This window comes from Lipotes vexillifer, unplaced genomic scaffold, assembly GCF_000442215.2.
Source record: "Lipotes vexillifer unplaced genomic scaffold, Lipotes_vexillifer_v1.1 scaffold65, whole genome shotgun sequence".
In the NCBI taxonomy this organism is placed as follows: domain Eukaryota; kingdom Metazoa; phylum Chordata; class Mammalia; order Artiodactyla; family Lipotidae; genus Lipotes; species Lipotes vexillifer.
Genome location: NW_006796728.1, coordinates 211316 through 227896, shown reverse-complemented (window position 1 = coordinate 227896; position 16581 = coordinate 211316). Strand labels below are relative to the sequence as shown.

Below are 16581 nucleotides of genomic sequence, written 5' to 3'. Positions count from 1 at the left end.
AGGGAAAGAAGAATACAACCATGAACTTCTACAGAATAATTATTACTTCAGAGGAGGGCTGTTGAGTACTAGACACTATTGGAAAAGAGCCTTGTGATGCCACATAAAATGAAAAATGGCACAGAACCTCGAAATCAATATATTTCCCAAATTTCAAAAATACCAACTTTAACATAAGATGTGCCAAGTACACTTCATTGGCAGACTTTGGCTGTCAAAGTTTATACATTTTTTATTCATCTACCTTCTCATTTATTCATACAACATATTATGAGCTCTTTTTTTTATGGGCCATCGACTCTTCAAGACACTGAGGATTCAAAGAAAAATAATACAGAAAATCTTCCATGGAGGCCATTGATTTACCCTGCTAGATTGTTATGGAGAACGTGGTAAGTATGGGTTTACAGTTTCAAGTGTTCAAATAATGATATATATCTGGCATCACTGAATATATACTGTTTAGAAAGTAGATAGCAAAATAATTCTTTATACTGAAAATGCTGCAAATATTTTTAAAAGTAAACATTTAATTCCGTTTTTTAGAGGAAATAAAGGATCTATTGGAAGTCATAGAATTTTCTTCAGTAACTTCTAATTAATATTAATAATAAAAATGACAAGTCAAAAATACTGCCACCCATTTTCTCATAAAAAATGAGTGTATATTTTGTGCTAAGCCCTGGGATTGAAAAGTATGAAAATATTATATTCTGTGCCCTTGATAAACTCAGACATTAATGATTTTTCTAAGATATACAAAAATACAAGCAAATAAGATGCTTGTTTCACACTGAGATGTTCAAAGAAAGCTTAGCTGAAAAGTAGGGGAATAAGAATGGAAAAAGAAATCCCAATAGAGAGGCCAGAATATGTAGACAATACTTTCACCATGGCATGCTGGCAAATAATATTTTCCTAAAGAAGGAATATAAATTATTTTCGGGGAGGGTGCTAGAGGTGAGACCTTTTCCCTTTTTATAGGGATACCAGTTATACTGGCTTAGGGCCCACATCTTAACTAATTACATCTGTAATGACCCAATTCCCAAATAAGGTCACATTCTGAGGTACTGTGGTTTAGAACTTCAACATACGAATTTTCAGTTGCAGGGAGAGAGGGAGAGGAGCAAATACACCCATAAAATCTCTAAGATTGTGCTCTATCAGCACTTTTCTATAGCTATAAGTGAGCCACATATGTAATTTTAAAATATTTATAGCCACATTTAAAAAATTAAAAGAAACAGGAAAAACAATTTAAAAACTATATTTAATTTAGCCCTCATTTTGTCAACCTATCAGTAGGGATGCTGTCAGCTAGAAATGCCTGGGGATGCTCATTTGGGCCCTATTCCTTGAGGCAGCCCTCACAGACATTCCCTACTGGTGCCAATGTCCTGGCTGGACCAGCCCTTGTGATTCTTATTATGATTACAAGACACACCGTAGCAACAACCGTCAAAGAAGTCAAAAAACAAAGTTTATTATTCACAAGTGGCCACACAGCGAGGTCCTTGGGAGAGGAGAGAAAGTGCAGGCATGGACCTCAGTCTCTGCCTTTATTGGGGTCGAGGGTGGGGTGTCTGGGGTTTCGAGGCTTCATTCTTTATTGGCAAATTTAAAACATAAGAGTGAGACTTACAGCACAGGAAGAGCAAAGCAGGGTCACTCAAGTGTCAGATACCTAGGTCAACCAGGGGTTTCTCAAAGGGGAATTTCATGGGTGGGGGCTGATCTGGGTTCTTATCTAGTTGATTAGTTAGTAGCTGTGTCATAAAGTTGGCAATTTGTTTATTTGAGTTGGATGTCTTTGAAAGTGGATGCCTACGAAATCAGACGCCTAATGTCAGGCACTTACACTATAGCCCATTATATACAAAATATTATTATTGCAATGTGTAATCAATATAAAAATTACTGAGATGTTTTTCTTTCTTGCTCAAGTCTTTGGTATTGAAAACGAGGGCAGTTAGATCCATTAAACTGTAAGTTGCTTTATAAAAAATGAGCTGCAACCTGCCTTTCCTAATCAAGCTCATTTTAATTGTTTTTACAGAAACTTGCACGTCCTCCAAGCGTCAAGCAGCCTAATCAAGTTGTTTACCATAGTTGTTCTTTCGGGAATTTGGAGTCAGCTCTGTCCAGTTCAGGCTCCAGCCGGTTAGGACTGGTTGGGACCTGACTTCCCCGGTTGTCCAGTGGTTATCACGCTGTGCTTCCAGTGCAGGGGCACGGGTTCAATCTCCGGTAGGGGAAGTCCAGCATGGCATGTGGTGTGGCCAAAATACAAAAAAAAAAAAAAGACTGGTTGGGACCACCAACCATCCAACTGGGCACGTGTGAATGTCCCACTGGTGATCTTTTGACATCAGAGGGCCCCAAACTCCACCCTTAGAACACGCTAAGGCTGCCATTTTCTTAATATACGTCCCATGAAGAAGCCTGTAGCTTAGTTGCACCTGTGCAGGAGGACTCTTACCTTATCCTTTTCTCATCTCCAATCACCTTTCTCCATGCTTTCCACACCTCAGGCAACCCTGATTCTTTATCTCATAAATATCCCAAGTCCCTTGCGCTCAGGAAGATGGATTTGAGAGTTGCTCTCCCATGTCATCACTTGGCTACCTCGTGGATAAATGTTTTCTCTGCTGTAAACCCTGACATCTCAGCAGTTGGCATGCTGTGCATTGGGCAAACAAACCTCATTCAGTAACAATGTCAGGTCTGTATTTCATACTCATAGTAAGTACATCTTGATCCAAACTAACTGTATTTAAAGTGCTCAGTAGCCACCTTTGGCTAGTGGCTACTGCATTGGGTAGAACAACTCCAGAGCACTAGTTCTTAATATTTTTGTTATATTTTGCTTTTCCTTTGAACTCCTTGTTAGTCTTGTAAAACAGGGATTGTATCTTTAAAAATGTGTTATTTATATTTTAAACATTTATCACAGAAACTGGCAAACCAGCTGTGAAGGAGGTAAAACTAGCCTGAGGAAGAGGAGTCAATATGAGATTGCTGAGAGCTGATGGGCCAATGCGAGGTCAGAAAGTAGAAAAAGTGTTTGCAAGCTAATCTAGACTAGCTGTTACTATGATAAAATTGCAAGCATGGGTTTACCTTCCATTTTGTGTAATATGCTGTGTTAGTTTCCTATTGTTGCTGTAACATATGACCACAGTTGAGTGGCTTACAACAACAAAAATGTATAATCTTAAAGTTTTGGAGCTTGGAAATCTAAAATGAGTTTTAAGGGGCCAAATTGATGTTGTTGGTCAGGTCATGCCCCTTCTGGAAGCTTTAGAAAAGAATTAGTTTCCTTACCTTTTCCAGCTTCGAGAACTCTATTCCTTGCATACCTTTCCTCTTGGCACCTTTCTCCATCCTCAAAGTCAGCAGCTGAATGTCTTCAAATCTCTCTCTGCTTCCTTCACTATGTCAGCCTCCATTTCCCTGATCCTGCCCCCTCTTACAAGGATCTTTGTGATTACATCATATTCACTTGGGTAATTCCGGACAACCTCCCCATTTCAACACCCTCGAAACAATCACATATACGGTCTCTTTGCCGCACCACATATACCTATTGATTTGAACATTTATTTACTGAAAAAGCATGTATAAATAATTTTAAAATATCTGTAAAATATAAATATTAATAAATCATTTGTTCATTAATATTAGTATTAATATTCACTAGTATTCATTAGTATTAAGTTCATTAGCATTAAATAGCCATAAGGATTATATGTAGATTTTTTCAAGTTACACAATTATATTTTTTCTAAATATTTTCCAAATATACAGGTAAAATATATATATTTTTTATTGTGATTTGAAAGAAGGAAAAAATAGCACACTCGGAATTGTGTATGTGAAAGACCTCTATTCCTTTATATTAGCATTTAGAGTTAATTTGTGTTTACAGCAGAAAGCTTAATAGTATTTTAATTAAAACTGTACAGATCATAAATTTTAATAATTAATGTAATTTAATTTAATACCAAAAGATATGTGAGTAGCATAGAAATTGTCTTCCTGCTTTTTCTTTTTTTCCAATTGCTATCTCCAGTAAGGGAAAAATTTATCATGTTATTTTTCCTACAAAGCCCTGCCTAATTCTTCCCACCCTCTTCTCACTCCTTCAGTAAGTGGAGACCTAGTAGTCTAAAGCACAATGCCAAAGTATTGTCAATAAGTATCCTTCCTGACATCAAGTATTTTATAACTCAGCAGGAGATAATGGCTAATAAAACCGATAAGACAGAAACGCTTCAAATAATTGTTCACTGTCATAACCCCACTATGCGTTTCTTCTGTGCTGTTTAATAAATCAGCATGATCAAATTTTCCCAGTAATATTTTTCAAAATAACAGACTAGACTTGTCCTTATTTATATAAACACTGCACCTAAGATTTAAATGCTGTTTCGTTATTGAAAATTATACTTTTTAGGTTCTATTGATATGAATTATGAGCAATTCTATAAGTGTAATAAGTTGGCCTGTGAGCGAAAAAAAAGTCTTTTATAATAATATAACAATATCATCGTTATCACCTAAATCATTTCTAACAGCATAACACTACTGCTAAACAACTGGGAGCATTATTTTAAATTACTTCTCTTAAATCTGTAAACAAATATTAAAGAAATGCTTTGAGAACTAGGTTTAAATAACAATAAACAGACCTATATCATTCCTTATAGTATTGATTTATGACTCTTGTTTTATCTAGCTACAATTCACTTAAAACATAATGCCTAGAAAGTTCTCTTTGGATAGCATTTATTATTAATCAATTTGGCTATTTTGACAAAATCCTAACTGTGCTTTACCTGGCTAGAAATTGTCGTAGACATATTTTTTGAGACTACCATTAAATCAATTCCCCTGGTAATAATTTTACTTTTTATAATAGTACAAACTATTATTATTATAATGGAAGTTCTTCAAATTTGCTAAGAGTAGAAAATACTTCTTGCCAATAAGTTGAAAGAAAGGATCCTCATTTGAGAGGCAATATATGACAACGGTTAAGGGCAGCCTAGCTTTGAATTCCGGTTCTACTCATGTGACCTTGGACAGATCCATCAGTTTCCTCACATAAATTGAGAATAATAGTTTCTACCTCATAGTGTTTCTGTGAGGAATAAATGAATTCACAAATGTGTAAGACTTAGACGATTTCACGTGCTCAGAAAATGTTAGCTGATATTAGGTCTTCTGTATTAAAAGACAATGATAGTTGGGGCTTCCCTGGTAGTGTGGTGGCTAAGAATCTGCCTGCCAGTGCAGGGGATACGGGTTCGAGCCCTGGTCCGGGAAGATCCCACCTGCTGTGGAGCAACAAAGGCGGTGCGCCACAACTACTGAAGCCCACCCGCCTAGAGCCCGTGCTCCTCAACAAGAGAAGACACTGCAATGAGAAGCCCGTGCACCGCAACGAAGAGTAGCCCCCACTCGTCTCGACTAGAGAAAAGTCTGCGTGCAGCAACAAAGACCCAACACAGCTAAAAATAAAATAAAATAAATTAATTAAAAAAAGACGATCGTAATTGTGATAAATCACTATATTATTGGTAAAAGAAAGAGAAATTCGATGGCCATTTTGTGTGTGTGTGTGTGTGTGTGTGTGTGTGTGTGGTACACGGGCCTCTCACTGTTGTGGCTTCTCCCGTTGCGGAGCACAGGCTCCGGACGCGCTGGCTCAGCAGCCATGGCTCACGGGCCCAGCCGCTCCGCGGCATGCAGGATCCTCCCGGACCAGGGCACGAACCCGTGTCCCCTGCATCGGCAGGCGGACTCCCAACCACTGTGCCACCAGGGAAGCCCAAGACTGGTATAATCTTGATCCACAACTGATACGGGCAGTGCAAATATTAAAGAGTACAGGACAGTTTGCCTACGAAACTGAGCCAAATTTCTAATTAAACTATTAGTTAAATGTTTCCAATGCTGTATTTAAACAATAAACCATAATTAAAAAGTGTTTATCTTATGAATAAATAGTTTATCATCAGAAAAATCTGTCCCTGTAAGATACCACAAAACTAAATAAACAGGAAAGTTTGACGCAAAGCATTTGATACATTCAACAACTATTTATTTCCTTTTTAGGAAAAAAAGAATAAAGGCAACTTCTTTAATCTAATAGAGGTTATCTATATAAACCTTTTAAAACATATAATTGTACATAATGGAAAAGATTTGAACCATTCAACTTATAATTGGGAAAAAATAAAGTTTTACACTATTTAGGGACAACATTCAAAATATTTAAAAACTTATTCAGAACCAATACCAAACACTGAGATCTGATGCTTTCAAGTCCCCCTGGAGTTTACCAGCAGATTTCCAGCTTTGCTACAAATTGGCTACAAGTATTAGATTTGAGTATCTAGCCAATACAACAAGGTAAAAATGCAGAGTATGATAATTGTACCTAGAAAATCTAACGCAATTCACAAATCATTAGAAACACTGGGTTCAGCAAGATAGTTGGATATATACTCAGTGAAAGAAATAAGCACCATTATTCTCCATTTGTGTTTAGTAGAAACTAAGATAATATTTACCACATCTAGAAAAAATATAAATTAAGCAGTATCTTAAAAATGAACAAAATCCTTATTAAACATTTAAAGATAGAGAATACATAGAAAACAACATAGTAAAGGTATCAATTATCATTGATCTAGACTATAAGGTGAATATAAATTCAACCATAAACTTCGCAGAATTTTGTGGAGAAATGTACAAAATTATTCTGAAATTTATATTAAAGAACAAAAGTTTGTACAGAATTTTTTTGAAAGAAATACAAAGAGCAAAGGAGAGAATTCCCTATTATGGTATACATTGCAAATCCATCATAAATAACACTGATGCCACTAACGCATTCTCAGACAAACAGACGAATAGAACTCAGGAAATAGACCCATATATATTATGGGGACTTGTAAGTGATGGTAGGACTAATCAGTTAGAGAAGAATGGATTGTTTATTGGGGCTGGGAATATTAGTTCACTACTTGGAGAATAATGTATTAAGCCATAAACTTATGTCACAGGAATAAAATATAAGTGAGAAAACTACTATATAGAACATTGAGATGTAAATAAAGAAAAACATCTATATAGGATTAAGGTGGGGGAAAGATGTTATTAAAAAACAAAAATATGCAACAACAAAAGAAAAAATGTGGTTTTAATCACATGGATGTGAATGGGTCATATGCTATAAAAGACACCATAGTAAACAGATAAATGACAAACAAATTTGAAGAAGATAGGTGCAATGACATGGGGTTAAATCTAATACATATTTTTCAATCTATGCAAATTAACATAATTTGATAGGCAATTAACAAAAGAAATAATTTACATGGCTAATATACATAGAAGAGATATCTAAGCTCATTAGTAACTAGAGGAATACATATTAATGCAATAATGAGAAGCACTTTCTTTAACCCACTAGAAAGACAAAAATCTAATTTTATTCTTGTATATTTATACACGGAAAGTCGAATGAAAAATTGAACTATCAGTAAAATGTTAGAGAATTTATTTCTCTTTACTCATAGCCCCTTAAAATATTGACAAGTTTTAGGTAATAGATTTTTGCCTTTCTAGTGGATAATTTTATTATTAAATCAAGTAAAAATTAGGAAAGAAAAGGTAAAAAGAAACGTGTTAACTAGAAAACATGACATATGCTATACACTTTCAAATTTGATAAATTATATAAAATAGGCACAGGGAACTTAATTTTTATATATATGCCATAAGATTTGCATGAAATTAGTATCTTTACAGTAAGGTTATCTGGCATTAAAAAATAAATCAGCATTTTTGGTTCTTTCTTGACATTCTCCCATAAATTTTAAGAATGTATATTACACACAGATAGAAAAGTATTTTCTATTACAATTGGTTAAAATCTCATATATATATATATATATATATATATATATATATATATATATATATATACACATTTAAGCTATGGTCCTACAAAAAGATGGGTATGTAAGCTATAGTTCTGTGAACAAACATATATATATACATATTTAAAATATCTATATAAAGATGTATATAATTTTCATAGAACCATAGCTTTTTTTCCTGAAACTGATGAAGCACTGGTCTCAAATTTTAAAAATAAGATATTCCATATTCAAGGGATGAGAACATGAAAGAGGCATTACTTCATAGGTCATGGGAAACTTCAGTGGGTGGTTGAGACAGCTGACAATCTTCAAGGGAACAAAGGGGATATGAGAGTTTTTCTAGAAAGCTGGAGCTGAGTCATGAAGTGCTATAATTACTAGGTTTAGAAATCAATTCTCCTCATTTTAGGAAGCCAGTATATTCTATCCAAAATTAGAGCTACATGAAATGGTAGCTGTGAGTTAGTTAACCCTCTTTACTGACTTTTCCCTTTAGTAGCTGAACATGTACTGAATGCAGACCAGTTGGTAGCATCTGAAATGGTTAATGTTTGATGGCAACACTCAGTACTAAATGAAAACACTTGAGACTCAATATTGAAAGTTTCATGAGATATCAGAATCTGAAACCGACCATCATTTAAACTTACTCACCTATATTTTAAGTTTTTGTAATGCCCTGAATTAGAGATTATATTTCTGGTGCATATTAATCTTTCAGTATCTACATTTTATTAATCTATATTACTAAAATATACTAAAAACATTTTAAAATGGCATTATGGATATACTTGAATAGCTATAGTTAAAGCTAAAATATAAAGTAAAGCTAAAAAATGTGTGTGAGCATGTATTTTAGTGCACATACACAACTGAAAAGGAAAAAGATGAATTGCTTTTACAGTTTTGTGTCTCAAGTATCTGACAACTTCAACATGTTTTACAACTACTTATAAAATGGAGAAACATTAAAAAAATAAAATTGTCCCTCACTTAGGAGAGTATGTTTCACAGCACAGACCAAAAGGAAATTTCTTCTTTGTGCCCACCCGTTGATGGCACTCTTTGGATCTCTTCCTGGATCGATGTCAAGTCAACAATAATTATTATTCCAAAACAAACTCTGAGAACGGCAAGCCTGGCTCAGTCAGCTTGTGCTCCAGCCAAAAACTGAGGCATAACTGCCAACTCTGTCATTCTTCTGGCTTTCAGAAATGTGAGGGAAAGTGCGGGAAGAGCTGTTTACAAACTCTCCACTATGCCCCTATGGATGACAATTCTGTAAATCATCCATGGAGCACAGAGATGCCAGGAAGTGAGTGCTGATGTGTAAAAGGTGTCTCCACCATTCTGTATCTTGTTCCCAGAAAATTTAAGGAGGACAGACCGAAATTCAGAAAATCAGTACTTATCACAAGAGTTTGTTCAGTATCTTAATTTAGGTTACTAGATCCTAGATCAAAAATTTGAATGCAAGTAGTTTATTTCAATGATTCCAGGAAACTTCCGTAGGGGAGTACAGAAGTGAGACAGAAATGGGAAAATATTCGTTTCCTAGGGTTGTTACGACAAATTGCTACAAACTTGGTTCCTTAAAACAACAGAAATGTACTCTCTTACTCAAGGTGTTGGCAGGGACATACTCACCCCAAAGCCTCTAGGGTTAAATCCTCCCTTGCCTTTTCCAGGCTCTGATGGCTCCTGGCTTCCCTTGGTTTGTGGCAATATATGTTGTCTCTACCACCTTATTCGCAGGGTTTTCTTCTCTCTGTGTCTGCATTTTTTACCTCTTGTAAGAATACTTTCATTGGATTTAAGGCCCACTCTAATCCAGTATGATCTTATCTCAAAATATTTGACTAATTATCTCTGCAAATAGTATAATCTGCAATAATTTCCAAATAAGGTCACATTCTGTGTTTCCAGGATTTGGGCAGGACACTGTTCAAAAGGCAGACAATTAAGTGTGTGCTACTAAACCAGATCTCCCGGGAAGTAGCTGGAACTCAATCTCAGTGGCAAATTCTGGAAACCAATGGAGAACTGGAGCCTCAGAGTTACAAGTCACACCCCGAAAGGGAGGGGATTGACACTAACTCTGTCAATAATTGGCTGAGGCTGTTACACGTGAAGGGGAGGAGTTTACTGGAGATAGGGAGCAGGAGAAGGCAGGGCCTGTTGACCGTATTCAGTGCAGAGTGGGTTTCCTCCACCAAAATAAGCTCCAGAGGAAAGAGATGCAGATGTTAGCCACTGGAAGTCCTCTGGTGAGTGCTACAATGGCGAGACCTGAAGCCATGTAGAGAGGGCTCCAACAGCTTTTGCCGCAGACAGTTAATCACACAAGTATCAATTCCATCCATCAAAACTCATTCTTTCAGGGGAAAATATTTCAACAAATTTCAGTAAATACATTGACTAATTAATGCACAGATGATCTATATGAAATGATAGATAATAGAAAAAAAAGTCAACTTCATCTTTTTTAAGCAACTTGAAAAAATACCCATAGGTAAGATTGGGTAATAGAAGCAGTGAAGCTAAGGAGATTTCTACGCAAAAGATTGAAGGTGTGTTGGGCTTCCCTGGTGGCGCAGTGGTTGAGAAGCTGCCTGCTAATGCAGGGGACACGGGTTCGAGCCCTGAACTGGGAGGATCCCACATGCCACGGAGCAACTAGGCCCGTGAGCCACAACTACTGAGCCTGCACGTCCGGAGCCTGTGTTCCGCAACGAGAGAGGCCGCGATAGTGAGAGGCCCGCGCACCGCGATGAAGAGTGGCCCCCGCTTGCCACAACTAGAGAAAGCCCTCACAGAGAGACGAAGACCCAACACAGCAAAAATAAATAAATTAATTACTAAACTCCTACCCCCAACATCTTCTTTAAAAGAAAAAAAAAAGATTGAAGGTGTGGTGTGCGTGTTCCTGACTGCTTATAGTAAAGTGTGAAAGAAGAGCCATGAATTGAAGAAGGAATAGTTAAGTAAAATGGGACCAGAACATGAAGATTTGGAAAATTCTCAGCCTATCCATACTGCAAAAAAAGGAGAAAGCTTATTCTTAAGAGAACACTGAGGGTATTGCTGCACAGCCATTTGATAAAGAAATTAGTATGGATATGAAGGACAAATTTAATCAGCCACTATGCAGCAGGTGCCAGGATAGAAATGAGATTGTAGCAACAGAAACACTGTCAAAAGGACTAAATGTAAAAGAGAAATGAGATGGAATGAAAGAAGGCTGCTAACAGGTGTTTATCTTTGAAGAAAAGGGAAGGATGACTCCTAAGACAATTCAAGGATTATGAGGGCTGCCACTCCCACCGCAGGCTCAGCTGGTGAAGCTGCTTGCTTTCTCCTTGGTTTCAGTAGGCAGAGCCCTCACAGAAAACTGAGGGAGTCACGCTCCACTGAACTGAAGGGGCAGCTGCCCTGCAGAACCATGGGGCGACACTGCTACTGCAGTGGGTCTGGAAGGCAGAACATCAGGCCAAAGAGAATTACTCTTGAGTCTTCACTTCTAATGAAATTTCCCTTGCTAGGCTTTAGACTTGCTTCAGACTTGCCATCCCTTCCTTTTATCCTATTTCTTCCTTTTAGAACGGGGATGTCTATCCTCTGCCTGTCTATCATTGTATTTTAAAAGCACATAACTTGTCTGGTTTTACAGACTCACAGCTGGAGAAGAATTTTGCCTCAGGATGAATTGTATATCAAGTTTCACCCGTATCTGATTAAATGATATTTATATGAGACTTTGGACTTTAGACTTTACACTTGATGCTGGGATTTGTTAAGACTTTAGGGGTGTTAGGATGAAATGAATGTATTTGCATGTGAGAAAGACATACATTTAGAGAGCTCAGTGGCAGAGTGCAATGGACTGAATGTTTCTGTCCCCGCAAAATTCATGTATTGAAGCCATAACCTCCAATGTGACTATACTTGGAAAAATCGTCTGGGAGGAGGTGATAAATATTAATTGAGGTCATAAGGGTTGTGCCCTAATCTGATAGGGCTGGTGCCCTTATGAGAAGAGAAGGAGACCCCAGAGCTCCCTCTCTGTCTCCACCTCTCCACCATGTGAGGACACAGAGAGAAGGCAGCAGCCTGGAAGCTAGGAAGAGAGCTCCTACCAGAACCTGACCATGCTAGCACCTTGATCTCAAACTTCTAGCCTCCAGAACTGTGAGAAAATAAATTTCTGTTTAAGCCATTCAGTCTATGGTATTTTGTTATGGCAGCCTGAGCAGACTAAGACAGTATCTTTCATGTCACTACTTACAGTCTAGTAATGAAGTAAAATAGAGTTGAAATCCAGAGGAAATAAATCCATCTGTAAGTACATGAGTCTCTGAGTCAACTCAAGACTTACTCCCTGATTGTTCAGATATATGACCAATATATGTATTGATTGTTTGAAACACTTTGAGTTTAATTTTTCAGAACTTGGAAACAAAAGATTACTGGCAGTTTAAAAATTAGCACTCTTCATAAATGTGACTATGCCTGTACTCTCTGTATCTCTAAAGATCAAACTGTTCTAATGGATAATATGCAATAGTACCTCTTTCCTTAATGTCTCAGATGGTTAATATTAAATCAGACTTTTTCTGTGGTGATCCTATTAACTGCATGAGGTTTAAAAAATAGATTTGAAAGTATATAAGTGATGTGTAACTAGTATTGTTGTCTTAGTCAGTTTGGATTGCTATAACAAAAATACTGTAGACTGGGGTGCTTAAATAGCAAACATTTATTTCTCACAGTTCTGGAGGCTGGGAATTCCAAGATGAAGGTGTCAGTAGATTTGGTGTCTGATGTGAGCTTTCTTCCTGGTTTGCAGATGGCCGCCTTCTTGCTATATCCTCACTTGGCTGAGACAGAGATCATCTCTCTGGTGTCTCTTATAATAACACGGGTTCCATTTATGAGGGCTCTACCCTCATGATCTAGTTACTTCCCAATGTCCCCACTCCAAATATAGTCACATAGGAGTTGAGCCCTCAACATTTGAATTCTGGGGGAGACAATTACCATATATGAATATTAGTTTTAAGGGTTAAAACATTTAGTACATTAGCATGTTTTTTCTGGATAAATTATTATATATTTCAATCTCTGTATGTCTGTATCTTTATGTCTCTCTCTGTAGATAGCCATAGAATACATCATTCTATTTATCTATATCTATCTTTTTTCGTATAAAGTAGAATATATACAAGTAAGTCATTAGAACTGAACTCCCAGACTCCCCTGAGAAAAATATATAAATCAGAATATCTTTAGTTATTTTTTTCTTTAGTATTTTGTTTTTCCTATATATTGCCTAGGACCATTTCCTGTGTACTGTTGTTTTGCTATTTTGAATATCACCTATTTCCTGTTATGCTGAGAAACTCTAATCACATATGAAGCTTTTCCTCACATGGTTGCACGTATTATAAATAATAAGTTTCTCTTAGTGGAAAGTCTTTAAGAACTGATAGGTTAAATCTCTAAGGCAGGTCTTTGGGACTATTGGCACTCTTTCATGAAAGTGTATGTTTGTGTATAAGTACATTTTTCTGAAACGTAGATTTATAAATTTCATCAGGTCTTATTAAAGGCTCTTGACAAGTCTAGTTAAAACTCTCTTTTCCAATAGCAAGAAGTGGGCTTTCTGACATGTTACTGGGAGAAAGACAATTGAATGGACAGCTTGTCCTACGCCTAATATCACAATAAAGAGTATTTGTGCCTGTCTGCTCCTTTTAAGGATGGGCCCTTTTTCTATTTTCTGTTTGCTGGTTAAATTACAGAAAAGCCATGAACAAGGTAAAAATAATGCATTTTTATCAAATTCCTATGAAATATAAAGTGTCAGTGATTAGAGAGTTAATTCTTTAAATCAGCATTGAAATGTGGCTCAGAGTCCCAAAGGAATTTAAACTATATTTCCTCTTTAAGCAGCTGTCACAATTTTGCAAAATGCTCGTATGACCTCCCCTTAGACTGCATCTGTTTCTTCAGAAAGGTCCTTGAAGCATTTATATAACTACTGAGAAGTGGAATTATCCTGTTAAATTTGCTTGCTTTTGAATTTATTTTAAGTATGTTCAGAACAAAGGTCAGTGTAAATAGATCATGTGAGGTCAGCCACCTACCCTGGCTCTGACTAAATTACAGAAATTCTTCCTAGAACCATTTTATTAAACGGTATTATTATATTTATTTAAAAGTAAAATTAGAAAAATCATGGCCCAGCCCTCCTTTCTAACCCCAGTGCCTCAGTGTAAATCTATTATATCAGCATATTTCTGGGATTTTATTATCTACAGAAAGAAGGGACTTATTAAATCCTTAAAATACTATGATCATTGTTTCTGACAAATCTGGTGTTGTTATGTTGTTCTTTTTAAAATGCTGAAAAGATACACGGCTTCACACTGGTCCTGGTGCTTCCTAAATATTAGCTCTACCTCTTATTAATTTCTCAAGTAGGTTAATTAATTAACAACAGAGATAATGAGAGAGAGGGAGAAAATAGTAAATACAGTGAGATATATATTAGCTTGCTAGTGTTGCCATAGCAAAGTATCACAAACTGGGTGGCATAAACAACAAACATTTGTAGTCTCACAGTTCTAGAGGCTGGAAGTTCAAAATCAAGGTGTTGGTAGGGTTGATTTCTTCTGAGGCCTCTCTTCTGAGCTTTTAGATGGCTGTAGATTTGTTCTCACATGGTCTTTCCTCTGTGTATGCACATTTACAATATACATGTGTCCAAATTTCTTCTTATAAGGACACCTGTCAGATTGAATCAGAGCCCATTCTAATATCCGCATTTTAACTTACCTCTTTAGAGATTCTAACTCTAAATACAGTCACATTCCAAGATACTGAGGGTTAGAGCTTCAACATATGAATTTTGGGGGGAACACACTTCAGCCCATAAGAACATATACATTATTGTACAAATCAAGATGATTTTGCAAGTAAACGGGAGAACTATTGACAATTACACAGTAACAATATTGATTAAACAGAACTGTCCAAGGCTAACAGTCTGGTCATCCTTGCATTTAGGAACTATTTATGAAATGACTTCACAATCCAGAATTTAATTTATTCAGTGTACCTCCCTATTGCCTCCATTGTGACTGGAGAAATTTGTTGATTTCAGTAGCCCTCAGGTAGTGAATTATCCACTTTGGCTGAGAGGCCCAGAACCTCAGAGTTCCTGCCTTTTCTATCATTTCAGGCTGAGTGTAGGAAGCATATCAGTTCTCAGAGATTGGCCCTGAGTCATTTCTTGCTTTTTTTTTGTTATTACATACTGAAGTGTGCAATATCTTCCTATGTCATTGGTCCTATAGGAAGTTGCACTAAGTCTTATTACAGCCACATTTGCAAACTGCTGTTATGTGTTTTCCAAGGAGCTATGCTCTATCAAATGCTTGAAAGGAAAAATGTCCAATATAATTAATTTTTTTTAAGCTGCCACAGTCCCAGATGGGTTTTGGAATAGATAACTTTCCAAAGTTTAAAAATATAAAAGCACATTTATATCATATTTTATGTAGCACCACCAATATAGTATTAGGAGTACTCCATAATAAAAATACATTACATTTATGAAGCAAAATGTACATTCTCCTTCAGTAAAAAATAAAAATTATATGAATTCACACATACACATGTATACATATGGCATATACATATATATAGTGCACACACACACACACACACAAATGTATACATGTAGGTCAGTTCAGGTCAAGTTCTGCTACCAAAACAATTTGACACACACACAGACTATGTATTACTTGATTGGTCCTAGGAAATCCTGTAAATTTACCTTTTTGGGGAATGTCGCACATGAAATAGGACTTAGTTTCTCAAATTTGTGTTTTCCCCTCCTTTTCCTTTGCTCGCCAAATTCTCTAAGGAAGTTTTCTATATAAGATATCTGCTCTTCTTTATTTTTCATTCCTTCACTCTTAAACCCAGTTTCTTCTGTCTACTCTCTCCTTTGCCTAATCCCTACAGAACAACGAGGCATCATTATCCTGTGGGCGAAGATCAGGAATCTTAACCTTATTTATTTATTTAGCCATGTGACTTGCAGGATCTTAGTTCCCCGACCAGGGATTGAACCTGGGCTACTGCAGTGAAAGTGCTGAGTCCTAACCACTGGACTGCCAAGGAATTCCCAGTATCAGGAATCTTGAAGGTGGGGAAACTCTTCTTCAGATTCAAAATATCAGGATTTATTTATTTATGTAATTATTGGTTAAAGGCCTCTATTAGACTGAATATTCTATGAAGTCTGAGATTACATTTGTCTCTCAGAGTACTGTGTCTCTGTCACCTATTACAATGATTAGAACATAATAGTGTTAATGTGAAACAAATAGACTGCCAGATGTTTCTCCAGCAAAGATGGGTTCAGCAGAGAATTGCACTTTGGGGTCTGCAACCGTGCCAAGTGTAAGCATCTGAATGGCAAGGGAAAGGGAATCTCTTATACGGGGGGGAAAGGAAGTTTGGAGGGCTATAGTAAGCAAAGAGTCATGGCTTTTCACTGGCTGTGTCCTTGACAGGAAAGGGGTCTTTCTTCTTTCTCTTGGGCTCCGCTGTT

At 36.6% G+C, this 16581-nt stretch overlaps 1 non-coding gene across 1 annotated transcript; it reads right to left on the bottom strand.

Moving 5' to 3' along the window:
- Positions 1–16076: 16076 nt before the first annotated feature.
- TRNAE-UUC (transfer RNA glutamic acid (anticodon UUC)) lies at positions 16077–16148 on the bottom strand. The gene has a single exon. It is a non-coding gene; the product is annotated as a tRNA-Glu (tRNA).
- Between the last annotated feature and the right edge of the window lie 433 nt (positions 16149–16581).